Source organism: Bombina bombina, chromosome 1 (assembly GCF_027579735.1).
Source record: "Bombina bombina isolate aBomBom1 chromosome 1, aBomBom1.pri, whole genome shotgun sequence".
In the NCBI taxonomy this organism is placed as follows: Eukaryota; Metazoa; Chordata; class Amphibia; order Anura; family Bombinatoridae; genus Bombina; species Bombina bombina.
Genome location: NC_069499.1, coordinates 1,057,684,348 through 1,057,706,058, shown reverse-complemented (window position 1 = coordinate 1,057,706,058; position 21,711 = coordinate 1,057,684,348).

Here is a 21,711-nt window from a genome sequence, read left to right as displayed (position 1 = left end):
GGCACACTGGTCTACTAAACTAAAGCTGCAATTACCCCAAAAAGCTCACTACATGCTCCCTAATTAACCCATTCACTGCTGGGCATAATACACATGTGGTGCACAGTGGCATTTAGCAACCAAATTACCAAAAAGCCATGTCTGCTATTTCTGAACAAATGGGATCCCAGAGAAGAATTTACAACCATTTATGCCATAATTGATCGCATTTGGCGGTGAAATGGAATGAAATATACATGGTGGGCCTAGATCAATACTTTGGGTTGTCTAATAAAAAAATACATATATATACGTCAATGGATATTCAGAGAATTCCTGAAAGAGATTAGTGTTCTATTGTAACTAGTGCTAATTTTGAAAAAAATGGTTTGGAAATAGCAAAGTGCTACTTGTATTTATGGCCCTATAACTTAAAAAAAAAACAATGTAAACACTGCGTATTTCTAAACTAAGGACAATGTAGAAACTATTTATCATGGGTTTTTATTGGTGGTTGTAGATATGTAACAACTTTTGGGGGTCAGTTAGAAAAGTGATTTTTCCTCATATTTTATAATTTTTATAGTAAATTATAAGATGATGAAAATAGTATCTTTAGCATTTCCATTAATGTCGAAAAAACAGTATGTGTGGGTACAGTAAATGAGGAAGAGGAAATTTAAAGCTAAACACCCTAAAAATTTAAAAATAGCCTTGGTCCCAAAAAGACAGAAAATGGAAAAGTGGTGTCATTAAGGGGTTAAAAATGTGACCTTTTAAAAATGACATTATGAAGATTGAAATGCATCATTGGTGTAAGGCTCCATTTAGAATAGCAAGTAGACAGACATTTTGGTATTTGTCAAAGGGATATTAAAACACCAAAATTGGTCCATAGCATACACTAGTTGCAAATATACCATTTGAATTTGCTTGGGTTTCATGATATTCTATGTTGAAGATACCTAGTTGGGCATCTGTAGCAGTACATGAATAGCAATAGGGCCATCTAGTGCTCTTTCAATTAACTTTCTTCTAAAACTGCTGCCATATATAGTGGTCCAGAAATGGACAAGCTCCGCTTGTATCCATGCTTTTCAACAAGATCCCAAGAGAATGAAGAAAAGATGATAAACGTAAATTAAAAAGTTGTTTAAAATCACATTCTCTTGACTGTGAAAATTGTTTTCATAGCCCTTTAAACAAATGGTAAATGGCTGTATGGAGCTTCTTAGCGCTTAATATAAAAGTGCAGCACAAATCTAAAGATTTGTGTGCTGTGATATATTTACATGTGTCGAGAATAGCCAAATGTTGCAGAGTTTACTATTTTCTGCTTTTGTTTGAACAAATGTAATTATAATTGTTCCTTAAAGGGACAGTCAACACCAGAATTTTTATTGTTTTAAAAGATAGATAATCCCTTTATTACCCATTCCCCAGTTTTGCACAGCCAACACGGTTATATAAATATACTTTTTAGCTCTGTGATTAACTTGTATCTAAGCATCTTCTGACAGCCCCCTGATCACATGACATTTTATTTATTATCTATTGACTTTCATTTTAGCCAATTAGTACAGTATGTGCCACAATCCACGGGCGTGCTCACAATGTTATCTATAGGGTTTACCTGAACTAGCTCCCCCTGCTGTGAAAAGCAAATACAAAAGCATGTGATTAGAGGCTGCCTTCAAGGGCTTAGAAATTATCATATGAGCCTTCCTAGGTCTAACTTTCAACTAATAATACTAAAAGAACAAAGCAAAATTGGTGATAAAAGTAAATTGGAAAGTTGTTTAAAATTACATGCCCTATTTGAAAGATGAAAGTTTTTTTTTTTTGGACTTGACTGTCCCTTTAACATGCAAAATGCAGATAGACTGACACTACAGAAAATAAAACCCAAACTGCTGTCTGGCAGACAGTACCTAAATTTGTATTCTCTATTCTGTGACCAGGGGGAGGGAAGAGGTTTGTGAGGTGTTCAGTGGGAGAAAGTAACCACTGCACTACAATACTTGCCATTTCTGAGCAAAGGGGATCCTATTGAAACTTTTACAACAATTTGTTTTATGATTGCAGTAGTGTGTACATTTTTTAGTTTGACAGTTTCATTTAATGATGTCGTTTGGCAGTCAGAGGCTAGCATAAAATATACCAAAATGGGCCTTGATCAATTTTTCTTCTAGGAGTTATAAATTAGTTTTGGGGGTCAACTGACTTTGGGCCTTTCTGCTATACTAAATGAGTTACCCCATTGCATAACTTTAGACATAGCTGCAGATTAAAACCTTAAAACTGAAAATGTATGCATGAATTGGATGCCAATTAAGTTTTTGGTTAGAAAACACTATTTTTTTTTTAGATATATTTTAATTTTGCTACTTGTGAGATTAAAAAGCTAGTTCAGTCTTGCACTAAAAGCTTTTTTGCCCAGAAATATTAGTTTTCATAGTTAAAGGGACAGTCAACACACAATTGTTATGGTTTAAAAAGATAATGCCTTTACTACCCATCCCCCAGGTTACCACAACCAACATTGTTATATTAATATACTTTATAACCTTTAAACCTCAGTGTCTGCCTGTTTATAAGCCATTAAAGGGACATTATACACTAGATTTCTTTACATAAATATTTAGTAGATCCATTTATATAGCCCATGTACTTTTTTTTGTTAAAAAAAAGATTTTCAGTCTCCTAACTATGGTTTTAGGAGAATACTGACAATACCTACTCCAGCTTGCTTCCCTTTGTGTAAAGGGTCTTCATATGCAAAGGGAGTAGAGTGTCTGCTATTTCCCACTTGCAGTGGACTTTCCAGTAACCTATTAAACAGAGCTAAACTGGAAGCCTCTTTTTTTTTTAAAAAAATTTTTTTTACTGGATTTTTATAGCCATATCTGTGCATATTTTGTATAGTAGTGTCTATTACATGCAGTTATATGAAAATTGGTGTATACTGTCCCTTTAAAGACTGCCTCTTATCACATGCTTTTGTATTGGCTTTTCACAACAGGGGAGTGCTAGTTCATGTAAGCCATATAGATAACATTGTGATCACGCCCATGGCTTGTGGCACACTGCACTAATTGGCTAAAATGTCATGTGATCACGGGGCTGTCAGACCTTGCTTAGATACAAGGTAATCAGAGAAAAAGTATATTAATATAACTGTTGATTATGCAAAACTGGGGAATGGGTTATAAAGGGATTATCTATCTGGTGTAGACTGTCCCTTTAAATATAAACTCTCCTGTAAATGGAAGGAACGCAATGTTTAAAGGGACAGTCAAGTCCAAAAAACCTTTCATGATTCAAATAGGGCATGTAATTTTAAACAACTCTCCAATTTACTTTTAATCACCAGTTTTGCTTTGTTCTCGGTATTAGTTGAAAGCTAAACCTAGGAGGTTCATCTGCTAACTTCTTAGACCTTGAAGGCCGCCTCTAATCTAAATGCATTGATAGTTTTGTTTTTTTTAACCACTAGAGGGCATTAGTTCATGTTTCATATACTCATGGAGTCAGCTCTGATTGGCTAAAATGCACATTTTTCAAAAGAAATGAAATAAGGGGGCAGCCTGCTGAGGCTTAGATACAAGGTAATTACAAAGGTTAAACATGTAATAACTGTTGGTTATGCAAAACTTATTCATGGTAGTGAAGGGGTTAAAAATAAAGTACAAAAACATTTTTTTGCTGAATGAGACGTGCTATAAAACTTTTATGTTCTAGAGACCCCTAATAAAGCGTATTTTCTATTAGACAAGCCCCTATTAAAATATGTGAATTTTCTGTATAACCAGGTCACCTTGTAAGAAAAAGTGCTTTTATGTCTGTACTGCACAAAGGGACCTCTAATCTAGATCTTCAACTCCCAAAAGCCTGTATGGGCCCTTAGTTGACATGGCTACCCTTGATGACAACAGTAACAGCAGTGATCACCTGGACCTTTTCATTTTTTTTTTACTAATTAAAATATACAATATATTTTAATAGAGCTCAGAATTGGCTTAGCACTGGTGTGTTAAATGTTTTAGCAGTGAAAAGGATTCAATTAAAACTAAAATGAACAGATGAGTATAAAACAAACGGATGCTACACTTTAAGGGGCATTATACACTAGATTTTTCTTTGCATCAATGTTTTGTAGATCCATTTTATATAGCCCATCTGGGAATGTTTTTCTAACTATAGTTCTACTTGTATTTTAAATAACGTGCTGATTTTTCAGACTCCTAACAAAGCCCCCAAGCATCAGATATATAAATAAACTCCTGTTTGTGTAATTGTCTTTTCATATGCGAGGGGGTGGAGAGTGTCTGCTTTCTCAACTCCTTTCAGTGGGTGTCCCAGCCTAAACTGATCACCAGTGCTAAACTGGGAGCTTCTAAGTGTTTTATACTGGATTTTTAGAACAGTATAGTATCTCTGCATATTCTTCTTTATAGTATTCTATTACATGCAGTCATATGAAATTTGGCGTACACTGTCCCTTTAACTATGGTTGCACAATTATGGTATATATTTTATATTGCTAATAACATTGTTTTAGGGGCTCCCGTAAGGAGGTGCTAGACGGAGTATGCGAAAGTGGCGTGTTGCCTGAAGGAGCTCGCTTGCGACCTATCTCCTGTCACCGTCCGTTGTTGGAGGAACCACTACACTCCCTAGGACACTGTCCCACTGCTGTGTGGTGCCCAACCGTAAAGACTGTCAGAGCCGCCAAAGGCTCATTCGCTAGAGCCACAGCCAAAGTCTATCGGAATGCCTGTATAAGTTTACTGCCTTGAGAGATAGTTTAGACAGTAACTTGCTAGACGGAGAGCAGGTGAAAAGATGAGACCTACCACCTGAGCCTAATAAAGCCAGCACTGTTATGAGCTGTATTAACTGGACTGGTAGCGGTGTTCAAACTCAGTAGCACAGCTTACGGAAGACCCGCTCATATCCAGAGTTATCTGTTCAGGGAACTATAAAGCTCGATCAAGACCTTCACAAGTCAGTGTCTGTTGCTGGAGGAAAAGACAAACCCCCCTAGGACATCGTCTTCCCGCTGTGCACCCTGAAAGTTAGGTAGAGCCCCTGGAGGCTCATTTGCCAGACCTACAGAGCACAGGATCCTCTAAATGAGGGAAAAATGCAAGTACTGCGTATTATTGTTTAGAGGATAGCATCTACTTGAGTCTGGCTGCTTATTAACAGACTCTCTGAACTGCTTTCTATTATATAGTATTCTCCTCTCTATACCGAGAAGCAGTAGTTCTGCAGTACATGGTGGGAGAATTTGATATACTTTCTTGCCAGCAAATTATATCTATTGGCTAGGAAAAGCCTATTTTTGCTTTGTTCTTAGGCAAGAGGATGATTCAAGTCTTGGAAGAAACCATTTCACTTATGTTCTTTTCTGTGTTACAGTTAACGTTTTTTAGGTCCATTCTAAAGCTATATGAATAGAGCTATTTTGTTTATATCAAATGCTAAATTGATGATATACCTGCTGCAAATTTTTTTTTGTTGAGATTGCTGTTTCTGGATATATGTTCTACACTGTCTCCATATAACAAATATTATCTAATGATACATTTGCTTGTTTGGCTTTTTCAGAACTATAGACCTGATCAGGGTTCAGGAATGCCATAGTGGTGAAACCACTGGATAAATAGATACTGCTAGTACCAATTTTTTCTCCTGAGCCTGCTAAGAAGTAATTAAATTAAAAAAAAGCAGAGTAAAAAAAAAAGTAGAGGGACAGACAGTTACTGTATTTGAAGTTGATAGCATTAACGGTTTGAAAACTACCTTTGTGTCCAAAATTGAAGACCGTTTCCTTCAGCTGTTAGGACACTCCTTGGAAAACTGGAAAGACAGAAAGGACTACCACAAGAAGAGGTAAAAAAACATTACTTAAACAAATTAACTGAAAAAAGCTTTGTGTCTGGAATTCTATTGTTGGGTTACAGTAAAAAAACACCTTAATTTGAATAAAATGAAATGTATGATGAGTATGTATAAGCTAAGTAGTTTGATTGGTCTGCTAATAAAACATTGCCAGCTTAACGATGGTTTGAAATGGTCTTTCACTTCAACAATATCTATGCTCCTTGCTCAAATTTTCTTAAATTAGTAGAGTTCTCTTTCTGCCTTCCTGGAACCAATGCTGCCACTGAATAGGTATTTTCCCTCATGAATAGCATTTGAACTAATGAGAAAACTCAGCTTGGTGTGGACACTCTGAAGGCAGGATTAGTGACTAATTTCAACTAAGATGAAACTTGTGTTGAGTTTTTTAAGATGCTTCAAATGAAGAATGACCTTTCTAATTCTTCCTAATCTTCCTAATTTTAAAGTAAGGATGACAACACTTTTATCTTAGTAATAGTTTTTATTACTGCTTTTCATTGTAGGTAAACTATGTTTACATTCAAAATTTCCTTTTTTTTTCTCTTTTAAACCTCCTTAACATATATTAGGTGTCCCAAATTTGTCTCTGAGGTGTCCTACATTTGAACACAGTGGGCATTGTCAGAATTAGAATTACTATTTTTTGGGGGTAGACAATGGGATCAGATAATTCATTTTTTATATGCATAACATATGTATAATAGCTACAATGCTTATTAGATACAAAGGGGTTTTATATTTGATGCTGCTGTTGAGCAGAGCTTTTTCTTTCATGTAACTGACAAGAGCCAGTGACGTATGGGATATACAATCCTACCAGGAGGGGCAAAGTTTCCCAAACCTCAAAATACCTATAAATACACTCCTCACAACACCCATATTTCAGTTTTAAAAACTTTGCCTCCTATGGAGGTGGTGAAGTAAGTTTGTGCTTGATTTCTATGATTTCTTCTATGATAAGCGCTTCTAAGCATTTTGAAGCCCAATTCCTCTCAGAGTACAGTGTTTGTCAGAGGGATGTGAAGGGAGTATCGCCTATTGATGTTATGGTTTTCCTCGTGGGAAATCTTTTCAAAGGTTCTCGGTTATCGATCGTAGGGATTCATCTCTTACCTCCCCTTCCAGATTGACTATATACTCTTATATACCATTACCTCTGCTGATACTTTTTCAGTACTGGTTTGGCTATCTGCTATATGTGGATGGGTGTCTTTCGTTAAGTATGGTTTTCTTATTTAAGACACTCTCAGCTATGGTTTGGCGCTTTATGTATTTATATGAAGTTTTAAATATATGATTTTTACTTATATTTGCCATGAGTCAGGTCTATGTATATTTCCTTTTGCAGACTGTCAGTTTCAGTTTGGGAAGCATGTTTATGAAGTTATGTCTTACCTGGGGTATAGTCCTTTTTTTTCAAAATTGACTGTTTTTTCTTTTCGCGGGCAAAATTAGGCTCCTGAGAGCGCAAAATGCTGTTATTTATTGCGTCATTCTTGGTACGAGAATTTTTTTGTCGCAAAGGTACGTCTTTGATGATGCAAGTTCGTCATTTCCGGCGTGTTAGTTGACGCCAGGTTTTTCCTTGTACAAGGTTGCGTCTATTATGACGTGAGTTGCGTTATTTCCGAATGTTGGCGCCAAAAAATATTTCAACTTCTTTTTGCGTCGTGAGTCTTACTTGGCGCTAAAATTTTTTGTTTATTTTTCACCCCACTTCCTATATGCCTCTTGCCTTCTATATGCTCAGAGGGCTATGCTGTTTGCATTTTCTCCCATTCCTGAAACTGCCATATAAGGAAATTGTAAATTTTTCTTTAAAGGGACATTTAACCCAAAAAATGTATTTCATAATTCAGACAGAGAATACTATTTTAAACAACATTCCAATTTACTTCTATTATTTAAATTGCTTCATTCTTTAGATATCCTTAGTTAAAGAAATAACAATGCACACGGGTGAGCCAATCACATGAGGCATCTATGTGCAGCCACCAATCAGAAGCTATTGAGCCTATCTAGATATGCTTTTCAGGAAATAATATCAAGAGAATGAAGCAAATTAGATAATAGAAGTAAATTAGAAAGTTGTTTAGAATAGTATTCTCTATCTGAATCAAGAAAGAAAAAAATTGGGGTTTAATGTTCCTTTAATGTTGTTTTTTCTTTTACATTTTGCAAGATATCTCAATCTGATCCTGTCTCAGAAGCAACTGTTGGAACCCTGCTTGCCTGATCACTGTTCTACCAAAGATAAGTGTATCTGTTGTAAATTTGCTGAGATGATATCTCCAGCTGTAGTATGTAACAGTTGCCATGATAAGCTTTTGCACGCAGAAAACGTTTCCATCAGTACTAGTACAGTTTCTGTTGTTCCTTCAACATCTAATGTACATGATATCCCTGTTGATATGAAAAATTATATTGCTGATGCAATACAGAAGGCTTTGTCTGCTATTCCGCCTTCTAATAAACGTAAAAGGCCTGCCATAGCTATGGCTAATGTTGCGGCTGCCTCAACTTTTTGGTTGGATAGTTTAGTGAAACAGGAAACAGATCCTGATTGGTCTAGCATTGTTTGTTTGCTTCAACATGCTAATCATTTTATCTGTGATGCTATTTTTTATATCATCAAAATTGATGTTAAATCTATGTCTTAAGCTATTTTAGCTAGAAGAGCTTTATGGCTCAAATCTTGGAATGCTGACATGGTATCTAAGTCTAGATTACTATCTCTTTCTTTCCAATGTAACAATTTACTTGGCTCTCAATTGGATTAAATTATTTTCAATTATTTCAACTATCACTTTGGGGAAGGGAGTTTTTTTGCCTCAGGATAAAAGATCTAAGGGTAAATCTAAAGCTTCTAATCGTTTTTGTTCTTTTTGACAGAACAAGGAACAGAAAACCAATCCTTCTCCTAAAGACTCTGGTTCCAATTGGAAACCTTCTTCATGTTGGAATAAATCCAAGTCTTTTAAGAAACCAAAGCCAGCCCCCAAGTCTGCATGAAGGTGCTGCCCTCGATCCAGTTTAGCTGGTGGGGGGCAGATTGAAATTATTCCAAGACATTTGGACAGATTCTGTTCAAAATCAGTGGATTCAGAGTATTGTCTCTCTAGGGTATCGAATAGGATTTAGAGTAAGACCTCCTGTGAGAAGATTCTTTCTCTCTCACGTTCCAGCAAATCCGTTGAAGGCTTAGGCTTTTCTGAAGTGTGTTTCAGATCTAGAGCTTTCAGGGGTAATCATACCAGTTCTGTTTCAGGAACAGCCGTGGAAAATGTTACTTGCTCCATGTGTTTGGATGCAAATGTGGAACCACCAATCCCTTTCTGTCCCTCATGTATTTAAAAGGGTTTTAAGTTATAAACATAAGATTTTTCATGAGCAAAAATTCTCAAAGGCGGATGCTTCTCAGGAGTCTAATGACGAGAATCAGAGTATGCCGCAGAGTAGCAAGGGCTACTCATGGAGTAGAGTTAGGATTCCTAGAATTGTGTCTTTTCTCCAAGAAGGATTGGAGAAGGGTTTATCGGCAAGTTCCCTAAAGGGTTAGATCTCTGCCTTATCTATTTTGTTACATAAACGTCTGGCGGATGTCCCAGATGTTCAATCCTTTTGCCAGGCTTTGGTTAGAATCAGGCCTGTGTTTAAACCAATTACTCCTCCATGGAGTCTGAATTTGGTTCTTAAAGTTCTTCAAGGGGTCCCGTTTGAGCCTATGCATTCCTTAGATATTAAGTTGTTATCTTGGAAAGTTTTATTTCTTGTTGCCATTTCTTCAGCTTGAAGAGTGTCTGAACTTTCGGCATTACCATACAATTCTCCTTACCTTTTTTTTTTATTCAGATAAGGTAGTTTTACGTACTAACCTAGGGTTCCTTTCTTTAAAGGTTGTTTCAAACAGGAACATTAATCAGGAAATTGTGGTTCCTTCCTTGTGTCCTAATCCTTCTCCAAAGGAACGTCTTTTGCACAATTTGGACGTGGTCCGTGCTTAAATTTTTTATTTACAAGCGACTAAGGACTTTCGTCAGTCGTCTTCTTTGTTTGTCGTTTTCTCTGGGAAACGTAAGGGTCAGAAAGCTACGGCTACCTCTCTTTCTTTTTGACTGAAGAGTATCATCCGTTTTGCATATGAGACTGCTGGACAGCAGCCTCCTGAAAGAGTTACGGCTCATTCCACTAGGGCTGTTGCTTCCTCATGGGCATTCAGAAATGAAGCTTCAGTAGAACAGATTTGCAAGGCTGCAACTTGATCCTCTCCACACTTTTTCTAAATTTTATAAATTTGGTACTTTTGCCTCGGCTGAGGCTGTTTTTGGGAGAAAGGTTCTTCAAGCAGTGGTGCCTTCCGTTTAGGTTCCCTGTCTTGTCCCTCCCTTATCATCCGTGCACTCTAGCTTTGGTATTGTATCCCACAAGTAAGGATGAAATCCGTGGACTCATCGTGTCTTTAAAAAGAAAACAAAATTTATGTTTACCTGATAAATGTATTTCTTTTTAGACACGATGAGTCCACGGCCCACCCCATTCTCTGAAACAGGTTATTCATTTTTGTAAACTTCAGACACCTCTGCACCTTGGCTTTTCCTTTCTCTTCCTAACTTCGGTCGAACGACTGGAGTGGGAGGGAAGGGAGGAGCTATATATAGCTGCTCTGCTGTTGTGTTCCTTGCCTCCTCTTGCTGACAAGGAGGTGAAATCCCACAAGGATGAAATCCATGGACTCATCGTGTCTAAAATGAAATAAATTTATCAGGTTAGCATAATTTTCTTTTTGTTGTTGTTGGCTAATGTAAATCACCCAGAAGGAGCTGTTAATAAACTACAGAGAGCTGCAGCCACATTTGGCAAAAATGCAGAGAAAATTTATTAATATGGCAAGCAGAGGCATAACTAGAAACCTCAGGGCCCCGGTGCAAGAATCCATGAAGCCCCCCCCCTTAAAAAAATTGATTTTTATACATTTCATTTTTCTCTTTTTATTTTTTTTGCAGCATGTAACACAGTAAAAAAAATTCTGTTAATCATGTCAACTTACACTTAAAATGAGAGGGGAGGGTGGGAGGGAGAGAGATACAGGGAAGGGAGGTAGAGAGAAACAGGGGAGGAAAGGAGATAGAGAGACAGGGGAGGAAGGGAGATAGAGAGACAGGGGTGAGGGAGGGAGAGAGAGACAGGGGAGGGAGAGAGAGAGAGAGACACACGGGAGGGAGGGAGGGAGGGAGAGAGACACAGGGAGGAAGGGAGATAGTGAGACAGGGGTGAGGGAGGGAGAGAGACAGGGGAGGGAGAGAGAGACACGAGGGAGGGAGGGAGAAAGTCACAGGGGAGGAGAGAGACACAGAGGAGAGAGGGTGGGAGGGAGGGAGATAGACACAGGGGGAGAGAGGGAGTACAACCAAACAGAAATGAACAAATTCATGCTGAAAGTGATCCCCCTGACTACATAGGTATATGGATTGTAGAGTGTCAGTTTCTGAAGTCAGCAGTGGGTACCATTACCAAGCAAATTTAGGATATACCTTAATCTGCAGCTCTGCATGTCTCCTGTGCCTGGCGTCAGCTTTGCTAGCGATGGTGACACTGAAGTTGTAAACTGACTTTCATAGAAAGTTAAGAAGCTCCCTGGAATGGAAAATCTCATAGGGGAGAGTCAATGTAACAGGAAGCAGCTGTAACTGATAGCAACACACAAATCGAATGATGTTGTTTTCAGCATGCTTTACCCTGCATTTGTTTCTAGTTATTTTTCCTTCAGATTAATAAGGAGAAATTATGAACAAACTCACCACATTTGGAGAGACCAACAAGCGAGTCTTGCCGGCTTAGAGAATTCCAATGACAACTGTTAGAAAATGTAATACACACCCAGGATATGCGAAACATTCTACAAAATAAATATAAGTAAACCCATCAAATGTTTGCACCTTGATTAAGATCTCAACTTTTTTCAGAAATTATGTTGTATGTTTTTTTTTTTATAACCAACAGTAGGTACATAGTATGTCATCTTTCTTTAAAGCACCACGCAGGGTATAAATACATTGTAAATTATCATATAAAAAGATTGCTATAATAACCTTTAAAAACATATCTTTTTATATCTGTTATGTTTTAAAACAAAAAAAAAAGAAAGATAAATATGCGCCCCTGCGTCTATCATGAAACATACTGTTTTTCTTTTATGTATCATAAAAAACAAACAAACCCATAAGATATCAATAGAGGTGATTTTATATACCATAGGATTATATCAATAGAGGTGATCTTATATACCATAGGATTATATCAATAGAGGTGATCTTATATACCATAGGATTATATCAATAGAGGTGATCTTATATACCATAGGATTATATCAATAGAGGTGATCTTATATACCATAGGATTATATCAATAGAGATGATCTTATATACCATAGGATTATATCAATAGAGATGATCTTATATACCATAGGATTATATCAATAGAGGTGATGTTATATACCATAGGATTATATCAATAGAGGTGATGTTATATACCATAGGATTATATCAATAGAGGTGATCTTATATACCATAGGATTATATCAATAGGGGTGATCATATATACCATAGGATTATATCAATAGAGGTGATCATATATACCATAGGATTATATCAATAGAGGTGATTTTATATACCATAAGATTATATCAATTGAGGTAATTTCAAAAAACAAACCACAAAAAATAAATAAATATATAGAACATATAAACCTGTTCTACATATTCTCTCTCCCTACTTCCCCATCATCATCGCCTCCTCTCACATTTAATTCACTCATTATTGCATTTAAGCTAATTGATTACTCATCCTGACATCAGGCATCCAATTCATAGGGAGGGTATCACTAGAATAAGAAATATTTCTGATCTCCTTATAGGAGCAATAAATTGTAACTGCAGCGTTATGGGCCATGATAAAATAATCCTCTTCCATTTGGAGAAATAGGCTCTCATCTGAAACCCTGATAGGAAATTTATATCATGCAACTCTATTGTCATTTGAAGGTGAATTTTATTAATTGTTTCTACCAAACTAGGAGATGCTGCATTTTCCCACCGTCTTAATATTGAATTTCTTGTAGCCAAAATAACTGTTAATTAGGGTTTGTTCTCCCGAATTAGGGTATAATTGATCCAAATATAGAAAAAAAACTATAGAAGTCTGAAATTGAATTCTTATTATCAACAAATTTATTCAACCAGTAATTGACTTTATACCAGAGTTGTCTAATTTTTGGACAAGACCCCATACAATGCAGAATACCTGCCCTTTCCATTTTACATTTATAACATACAATTTGCTGTAAATTGTTTGACCACTTAGAAATTCTATACTGAGTCAAATAATAATTGTTAACTAATTTAAATTGAGATTCCTTCCAAATTACTGACTTCGTGGCCTTCTCCGCAAGTCTAATACTCTTCATAATGACATTTTCTGTAATCATTCGGAAAAATTTCATCCATGAGTCTTTCAGTTTTGTAGTATTTGTTTGCCTAATCCGACTAAGTAGGGATTAATACCAAAAATTGATTGAGCGTTTACCTAGCGTATATAATTTAATCCTTTAAGCATATCCTGTGAACCCCAGGCAAAGCTATGCATTCATTGTATCTGCATATAATAACTTCTAACTTAAAGATATGCATAAAAGTTCCTTGATGGCAATGTAAATTTCGAAGATAAGTTTTTATAAGATTGGATTATCTCTGTATTAACCTGTTTAAGTTGGGCTAAGTATACAATTCCCTTTAATTGCCATATTCTGAATACGCTATTTTTTAGACCTGGAGAAAAATCTTGATTTCCTACTATAGGAAAATATTGAGGTGACCCATAATGGCACAGTATTTCTGCCAGGCTATTATAATATTTACAAAAGTTATGAAGCTATGGACTGGACTTGGCAGTGTAGCAGGTGGACAATGTAGTAAGGCTTTTAAGTTAAATGGAGCTACTATGTCTGATTCAATATCCAAAGATGTTACATAGTTTACTTCCGTAAGCCAATCAATTGCAAATTTAATCATAGAAATCCAATTATAATATTTAATACTAGGCAAAGAAAATCCACCAAACTTTTTAAGATGAATTAGCCTGTCCATAGAAACTCGAGGTTTCTTCTTATTCCATAAATAAAAAGGAGCAGGCGGTATTGACTATTTATTCTATAGCCCGAAAAAGAGCTATATGAATGTATCAACTGCAAGGCCCGAGGAAAATAGATGGATGTATTACTTAAAGGGACACTGAACCCAGTTTTTTTTTTCTTTTGTGATTCAGATAGAGCATGCAATTTTAAACAACTTTCTAATTTACTCCTTTTATCAATTTTTCTTCATTCTCTTGCTATCTTTATTTGAAAAAGAAGGCATCTAAACTAAGGAGCCAGACAATTTTTGGTTCAGGACAATAGACAGAACTAGTTTATTCGTGGGTGAATTTATCTACCAATCATCAAGAACAACCCAGGTTGTTCACCAAAAATGGGCCAGCATCTAAACTTACATTCTTGCTTTTCAAATAAAGATACCAAGAGAATGAAGATTTAATAATAGGAGTAAATTAGAAAGTTGCTTAAAATTGCATGCTCTATCTGAATCACAAAAGAAAAAAAAATTGGTTTCAGTGTCTCTCTAAAGGGACAGTCTAGCCAAAATTAAACTTTCATGATTCAGATAGGGCATGCAATTTTAAACAACTTTCCAATTGACTTTTATCATTAAATTTGCTTTGTTCCCTTGGTGGTATTTTTGAAAAGCTAAGCCTAGCTAGGCTCCAACTGATTTCTAAACCGTTGAAAACCGCCCCTTATCTCAGAGTATTTTGACATTTTTTTACAGTTAGACAGTACTATTCATGTGTGTTATATAGATAACATTGTGCTCACTCCCGTGGAGTTATTTAAGAGTCTGCGCTGATTGACTAAACTGCATGTCTGTCAAAAGCACTGAGATAAGGGGGCAGTCTGCAGAGGCTTAGATACAAGGTAATCACAGAGGTAAAAAGTGTATTAATATAACAGTGTTGGTTATGCAAAACTGGGGAATGGATAATAAAGGGATTATCTATCTTTTTAAACAATAAAAATTCTGGTGTATACTGTCCCTTTAAGTATAGAATACGTTCATCTGCATACAGAGATAATACCAAATTTTGATTCCCTAATCTAATTCCCTTAATTTCTTGCCTTAGCCATACTTCCAGGGGCTCTAGGCGATAAAGGGCATCCCTGACACATACCCTTATGTAATATAATATACTGAAACAACTCTCCATTAATTAATAGCTGTGGTTCATTATATATTAACTGAATAATTTTTACCATAATACCAGAAAATCCAAAATTTTTTAGAGCTGTAAACAAGTGATCCCATATAATTGCATCAAAGGCTTTTTCAGCATCTAATGCGACCAAAGCCATATCCTCCTTATATTTAGTGTTCTGTTCTATTTTGTTGTTATAATAATCTAGAGTTATGAGTACCTTTCTCATGTTGTGAACTGAATTTCTACCCAGCATGAATCCAGACTGATCCTAATTTATTAGAGTACCCAATACTTTTTTTTAAGTCTTTCCACCACAATAGACATTAGGATTTTATAGTCTATATATATTGGTCTATATGCACCCATTTCCTGGGGATCTTTCTCTTTTTTATGTATTAGCAATATTATTGAGTGTGTAAAACACAAATAATTAATTTTGTTTTCATAGAAATATAAATTATATTTCTTTCATGTAATTGGCAAGAGTCCATGAGCTAGTGACTCAAAATGCCTATAAATACACCCCTCACCACACCCACAATTCAGTTTTACAAACTTTGCCTCCTATGGAGGTGGTGAAGTAAGTTTGTGCTAAGATTTCTACGTTGACATGCGCTTCTCAGCATTTTGAAGCCTGATTCCTCTCCGAGTACAGCGTTTGTCAGAGGGATGTGAAGAGAGTATCACCTATTGATTCTATGGTTTTCCTCATGGGAAATCTTTTCAAAGGTTCTCTGTTATCGGTCGTAGAGATTAATCTCCTACCTCCCTTTTCAGATCGACAATATACTCGCATATTCCATTACCTCTACTGATAACCGTTTCAGTACTGGTTTGGCTATCTGCTATATGTGGATGGGTGTCTTTCGGTAAGTATGTTTTGATTACTTAAAGGGACAGTCAAATAAAAAAAAAACTTTCATGTTTCAAATAGGGCATGTCATTTTAAATAACTTTCCAATTTACTTTTATCACCAATTTTGCTTTGTTCTCTTGGTATTCTTAGTTGAAAGCTAAACCTAGGAGGAGGTTCATTTGCTAATTTCTTAGACCTTGAAGGCTGCCTCTAATCTAAATGCATTTTGATAGTTTTGCACCACTAGAGGGCATTAGTTCATGTGTTTAATATAGATAACATTGAGCTCATGTACGTGAATTTACCATGGAGACAGCTCTAATTGGCTAAAATGCAAGTCTGTCAAAAGAACTGAAATAAGGGGGCAGTCTGCTGAGGCTTAGACACAAGGTAATTACAGAGGTAAAACGTGTATAATTATAACTGTGTTGGTTTTGCAAAACGGGAATTGTTAATTAAGGGATTATCTATATTTTAAAACAACAACAATTCTGGTGTTGACTGTCCCTTTAAGACACTCTCAGCTATGGTTTGGCACTTTATGTATTATTATAAAGTTTTAAATATATGTATTGTACTTATTTTTGCCATGAGTCAGGTTTATGTATATTTAATTTTGCAGACTATCAGTTTCAAAATTGGGAAAAATATTTAGGAAGTTATTTTTTATTACCTGGGGTATAGTCTTTTCTTCAAATTTGACAGCTTTTTCATTAATTTTCGTGGGCAAAATTAGGCTCGCGAGGTCGCAAAATGCTGATATTTATTGCGTCATTCTTGGCGCAAGAATATTTTTGGTGCGAAGGTACGTTCGGTGACGCAAATTCGTCATTTACGGCATCTTAGTTGACGCCAGGTTTCCTTACTCAAGGTTGCGTCTGCCATGACGCGAGTTGCGTCATTTCTGGATGTTGTTAGCGCCAAAAAATTTCATTTTGCGTTATGCGTCATACTTGCCGCCAAATAATTTATTTATTTAAACCCAACTTCCTATATGCCTCTTGCTCTTTTTTATGCTCAGAGGGCTATGCTGTTTGAATTTTTTTCTCATTCTTGAAACTTTCATATAAGGAAATTAATAATTTTGCTTTATATGTTGTTTTTTTCTCTTACATTTGCAAGATGTCTCAATCTGATCCTGTCTCAGAAACCACTGTTGGAATCCTGCTGCCTGATAACAGTTCTACCAAAGATACGTGTATCTGTTGTAAGTTTGTGGCCTCTAGTTATCAAGCCGTCAACCTCAAATACGCTGGAATTCTGCAGCATATTTGTGGCTTAAGTTATCAAGCCCTACACACCGGCAAAAGTAGAATTTTGTGACGTAAGCTACAATCCGCCGGACTCAGTCCGACACAGATCGATTCTTATGTCACTCCAGATCTCACTACTTTTGAAAGTTATCAAATTCATAGCAGGTACGCTCGGCACTTTTCCAGCCCAGCATACCTGGTTTTCAATCCGCCGCCCTGGAGGCGGCGGATCCCATAGGAATCAATAGGAGTCTGACCATAGCGAAAGTTCATGTTCGCTGCTGCCCGATATCCCATTGATTCCTATGGGAAACGTCTGCACCTAACACCCTAACATGTACCCCGAGTCTAAACACCCCTAATCTGCCCCCCCCTACACCGCTGCCACCTATATTAAACATGTTAACCCCAAAACCGCCGCTCCCGGAGCCCACCGCCACTCTAATAAACTTATTAACCCCTAAACCGCCGCACCCGGACCCCGCCACCACCTATATTAAACTTATTAACCCCTAACCTGCCCCCTTACACCGTTGCCATCTATATTAAACTAATTAACCCCTATCCTGCCCCCCCTATACCGCCGCAACCTATAATAAAATTATTAACCCCTAAACCTAAGTCTAACACTAACCCTAACACCCCCCTAACTTAAATATTAATTAAATAAATCTAAATAATATTACTCTTATTAAATTAATTATTCCTATTTAAAACTAAATACCTATAAAATAAACCCTAATATAGCTACAATGTAATTAATAATTACATTGTAGCTATTTTAGGATTTATATTTATTTTACAGGTAACTTTGTATTTATTTTAACTAGGTACAATAGTTATTAAATAGTTATTAACTATTTAATAACTACCTAGCTAAAAGAAATACAAAAGTACCTGTAAAATAAATCCTAACCTAAGTTACAATTAAACCTAACACTACACTACCATTAAATTAATTAAATAAATTAGCTACCAATACCTACAATTAAATACAATTGAATAAACTAAACTAAATTAAACAAACACTAAATTACAGAAAATAAAAAAATATTACAAGAATGTTAAGCTAATTACACCTAATCTAAGCCCCCTAATAAAATAAAAAAGAAACCAAAATAATAAAAGTCCCTACCCTATTCTACATTACAAAGTAATCAGCTCTTTTACCAGCCCTTAAAATGGCTTTTTGCGGGGCATGCCCCAAAGTAATCAGCTCTTTTGCCTGTAAAAAAAAATACAACCCCCCCAACATTAAAACCCACCACCCACATACCCCTACTCTAACCCACCCAAACCCCCCTTAAATAAACCTAACACTACCCCCCTGAAGATCTCCCTACCTTGAGTCGTGTTCACACAGCCGGGCCGAAGTCATCATCCAAGAGAGATTCAAGTTCAATCGGATTGAGCTCGCATTCTATTGGCTGTTCCGACTACATGGTTTACCCTCTAATATTATTACTGACAGGGGTACCCAATTCACCTCTTCGTTCTGGAGATCTTTGTGTAAATTACTGAAAATTGATCATCGCTACACTACTGCTTTTCATCCTCAGACAAATGGCTTGACAGAAAGACTCAACCAGACTATTGAACACTTTTTACGTTCTTATATTTCACATTTACAAGATGACTGGCTAATTTACCTTCCTATGGCTGAATTTACTCATAATTCATTCTGTTCCTCAACCAAAACATCCCCCTTCTTCGCAACTTATGGGTACCATCCTAATACTATAACCTTGTCCCATAAAACAGTAAATTCCCCTTCAGCTTTAGATTTTTCTTCCAAGCTTCAAGATCGATTAAGAGTATTGAAAAAACATCTAGCCGAAGCTAAGGAATACCAAAAGAAATACTATGATCGGAAACATTCAATTGGACCTGAATATAAAATAGGTGACCTAGTATTACTCTCTACTAAAAACCTCAAACTTCAGGTCCCTAGCAAGAAATTGGCTAACCAATTTCTGGGACCATACCCTGTGGAGCAGGTAATAAATCCCAATGTGGTCAAGCTCACGTTACCCAAGGACTACAAGTTTCATCCCACTTTTCATATTTCATTACTAAAACCTTTTGATTCAATGACACGTACGACAGTTGATCTTCCACCTCCTATCTCAGTGGATCTTCCAGAGGAATTTGAGGTTGAATCTATATTGGATTCTAGGATTCGACGACAAAGATTAGAATATCTTATCAGATGGAAGGGTTATGGTCCAGAGGATGATTCCTGGCATCTTCATTCGGAAGTTCATGCCCCTCGTCTGGTGAAGTCTTTCCATCATCGTTACCCCCTTAAACCTGGTCTGGAATCCCCGGGGGTGATTCCCTGAGAAGGGGGGGATGTGATATCCCTTTAAGACTTTCTGACTATCAGCACTTCCTCCTATTTAAGGAAGTGCTTCTCCATTACTCAGTGCCTGAAAATTAAAGTGGATTCTCTCATCCTTTGCTATTGCTCATTTCAAGCAGTTTATTTTTCCCTTTCAGGTCTAAAGTATTTAATAATTTTTGAAGGCTGATTGTACTTATAGTTTGCTGCACTTCTTTCCTGATTCCTTTTTTGGGACCGTTACTTCTAATCATATTCCTACGCTTCCGGAACTCTATCACTCACAGCTGAAGCCGCACTCACACATGCTGCTACCGGACGCCGCTTTCTAATATTCTCCGGTTTAGTATTTTCTCTGCTGCTAATACCGCTCTCCACGCTTCACCATCGTTTCTGGGGAAATCTGGTCTTATCACCACGCTGGTATTGGTATCGTATTGTATACAAAGTTTAAGGTTTACAAATATAACGCTAAGTGTCATTACTTACCTGAGCTGTATTTTCACTGAATTAACCTCCTCCTTGCTGCTCAATATTGCGTGTGTGTTGGATCATTGTATATATATTTTAGAGTGTTTGTGTGAGTGCGTGAAACTAAAGGAAAGTTATTTGAACATTACTTTACTAAGATTTGAACTTTATCAACTTATTTCATATCCTGAATATAAAGGAATTTTTTCTCATTTTTTCTTTGATCATAAACGAATCATTGTTTATATAGTAGAAGTTTGATAAGCTTCTCCCATAAGAATTATTATTATCATTCATAGTGGTATAGTCCATACTTTCATTTCAATTACTAAAGTAAATGCTCACCTTGTGCATGCGAGTATATTAAGTTATATATATTTGCTGTTTACAAGAAAAGAGCTACATTCCCTTTATTTTATTTTTCTCTAAAGTTGTGAGACAAATTTATTCACACATATCACAATACGATATGCGTTTGACCTTTTTTCCTTGTAATCACTTTTTAACTTCAAGCTTCAATAAAGCATATTTTTATGTCAATTACCTGGCATTCTTAATTTTATACCCAGAGAGGATTAGTGCGTACTGGTATTCTGTTTTTCATTGCATTTGGGAGCCTGTGAGGACTCCTGCTGTTTAGGAGGATCTTTTCTGCAGTGCTGTTGTTTCCCCTGGGACTGCTGTGACTGAGACACCAGCTCAGCGTGAGGATTGCCGGCTGTTCCTGTGGGGACCGATGGGCCTGTAACTATGGTTCAGCGTGTGCAATGTCTTGAGGATAACGACATTGGCGGACAGTAAGTAGAGTTCATCACATGGGGCCGAAGACGAGAATCCGGAGCGTTTCCCTTGTTTCCTCATTTCTAGCAATTGATTTTACCTTATCCATGTTTGTTTTTAAAATATCCTCAGGGTATCCTCTAGCCCTACATTTATTGATCATTTCATCCAATCTTAATTGAATCTTCATAGGATCAGATACTATTCTCTTAGCTCTAAGGAGCTGACTGAAAGGCAAACTTTTTATCATTGCAGGGGGATGAAAGCTATCAAATGTAAGCAAATTGTTACAATCTGTTTCCTTTGAAAAAATGTCACATATTAATTTATCATCTCTAATGGATACTAATGTGTCTAAGAAACTAATACTATTTCTATTGCATTCCATGGTAAATTTTAAATGAGTAGACATCTCATTTAGTCCTGATATGAATGAATTGAGTTTCTCCATACCACCAGTCCAGACAAAGAAGATGTAATCTATGTAGCAATACCAAGATAAAACATAGTTCTTAAAGGGTTCGCTACCATAGATGTTTTGTTCTTCAAATTGACTGACAAATACATTTGCATACGTCAGTGCAACATTCGAACCCATGGCGGTTCCTTTTGTCTGGATATAGAAGGTGTCCTGAAACATAAAGTAATTATCATATAGAATGATTTTCAACGATCTTTAATGAATCTTCTCTCTGAAGGAGTATATAAATCCTCCTTCATAATGAAATAAAAGACACCCTCTATACCAAGATCATGTGGAATTGACGTATACAAATCAGTCAGTGATATCCTGGAGATAGGAATCCACTCCCCCCA